The 2,302-nt window shown below is 48.4% G+C and overlaps 1 non-coding gene across 1 annotated transcript; it reads left to right on the forward strand.

The window, feature by feature from the left end:
* Positions 1 to 1,927: 1,927 nt before the first annotated feature.
* On the forward strand, positions 1,928 to 2,029 carry LOC122454068. The gene has a single exon (XR_006273288.1). It is a non-coding gene; the product is annotated as a U6 spliceosomal RNA (small nuclear RNA).
* The last annotated feature ends 273 nt before the right edge of the window (positions 2,030 to 2,302 follow it).

The raw sequence follows: 2,302 nt of genomic DNA on the forward strand, positions 1-2,302 counted from the left end.
TTCTGTATCCAATCCTTATTCCCAGCTGCCAAGAAGGGAACCCCCACCTGGACCTGGTTTCAGCAACCAAGAGGGAGGGCTGGCAATAAATCAGGATCCGAGAGAGCTCATGGTTTGATCCAGCATGGTGCATGGCCTTGGAGACTCCCCTGCTCTGAGGGGCCTTTGCTACCATGTGGGTTTGACCATGAAAATGCCAATTCCTTGCAAGGGTGAGATTTCCTCCCTAATTTAGGCCATGCAAGTCCACCCCCTGGAGCAGGAATAGGGGTGATTTCACTACAAACGTTTAGCAGCTACTCAAGAGACATTAGGCAGGCTTGGGGTCAGCACGTAGATGCTGGGGACATGGGCATGAGGCACGGAGAGCCATGTGGTAGCCATGATTGCCCTGCTGGTGCTTCGTGACCCTTCTCTGCTCAGGTTGGCACTCACAGTCCGCCTCCCACTGTATGGAGGGCATTCAGTAAGGGCAGGGCAGCCTGGAACCTTCTGTCTGCCCCAGATGCCTACACATGCGTGCTCTGGGGCCCCCTCACCACTTTCCCATGTAACAGAGTTCTCAAGGTGCTGCAGGAAGACTTGGCCAAGGTGGCCCCCCTCCACGTGAACTGGGTTGCTGCTGTGTCCACACAGGCTGCGAGTGGCAGTCTGAACAGAGACAACTGCTGATGTGGCACTGGGCCTCCTCTTGGAGAGGAGGGGCCTCCAGCTGGACAGCCAGCACTGGCATCGCTCTGCGGGAATGCCCACGGTGCTCTGGGAGGCCTGGCAACCCTGCGTCCTTGGTCCTTGCTCCTGGGCAGCCCCCAACACACCCTGCTTTGTACAGTTCAGTTCAGTTCAGTCGCTCAGTCGTGTCTGATTCTTTGCAACCCCATGAATCGCAGCACGCCAGGCCTCCCTGTCCATCACCAACTCCTGGAGTTTACTCAAACTCATGTCCACTGAGTCGGTGATGCCATCCAACCATCTCATCCTCTGTTGTCCCCTTCTCCTCCTGCCCCTAATCCCTCCCAGCATCAGGGTCTTTTCCAATGAGTCAACTCTTCGCATCAGGTGGCGAAAGTATTGGAGTTTCAGCTTCAACATCAGTCCTTCCAAGGAACACCCAGGACTGACCTCCTTTAGGATGGACTGGTTGGATCTCCTTGAAGTCCAAGGGCCTCTTCTTCTTCAACACCACAGTTCAAAAGCATTGATTCTACAGCATACGTGTTAAAAGTGTGTACCTTCAAACACCTAGTGTAACTGGGCTTCATGGTTCTCTCAGAGAGGCCTGGAGAGGAAACTCCCATCAGGATAACTTTTTGAGTTCTGCCTGTTACACTGGAGGTGAGCCAAGAGCTTTGGACTTCCTGCAGTGCCCAGTAGATTAAAGCCCCAGTGGGGCTTCTCAGTCAACGGCAAGCCTGTGTGTCTGTCTGTGTGTGCCTATACATATGTCTGTGTTGGTGTGTGTGTAGTTATTTATGTGTCTCTCTGTGTGTGCTTCTGAATCTCTGTGTGTGTGATGTCTGTGATGTGTGTGTGTGTATGTTTGTGTCTCTGTGAATAGTTTACCTGTCTCAGTGTGTCTGTATTTCCTTATGTGTTTATGTGTCCGTGTGTGTACAAGTGTGCATCTGTATGTGGGTGTGTGTGTGTTGTATGATACAGTGGTTTCCACAAGTGTAACCTTCACAGCCCTAGGCTGGAGGTGGGAAAGCATAAGAAAATAAGATGAATGCTGCTCAGGTTTATTCTTAAAGAGCAGAACAGAAAAAAAGCAGGCAGAATATTTACTGATTTCGCATTTTCCTAATTCTTGTTCATAGGGAAAACCCTGTTACAAGTATCAATACTTGGCTACCTTCTATCAAGTAGAGCTTGACAGGGCACAGTAAGTGCTGGTTGCACCTAGTGTTCAGAGAGGGCTCTGCCCCTGGTGCTCATTTTGGCACATACCAAAATTGGAACCTTGCAGAGAAGATTAGTATGGCCTCTGAGCAAGGAGGACATGTAAATTCGTGAAGCATTTTGTATTTTCAAAACTCTTAGAGGAAATCATAGGCAGAAGACTCTTTGACATAAATTGCAGCAAGATCTTTTTAAACCCCATCCTAGAGTAATGAAAATAAAAACAAAAGAAACAAATAGGACCTAATTAAGCTTAAAAGCTTTTGCACAACAAAGGAAAAAAGTCATAAACAACGCAAAAAGATAACTGTTAGAATGGGAGAAACATTTGCAAACAAAGCAATTGACAAAGAATTAAACTGCAAAATATACAAACAGTCCATGCAGCTCAGTATCAGAAAAA

This window comes from Cervus canadensis, chromosome 15 (genome assembly GCF_019320065.1).
Source record: "Cervus canadensis isolate Bull #8, Minnesota chromosome 15, ASM1932006v1, whole genome shotgun sequence".
Classification (NCBI taxonomy): domain Eukaryota; kingdom Metazoa; phylum Chordata; class Mammalia; order Artiodactyla; family Cervidae; genus Cervus; species Cervus canadensis.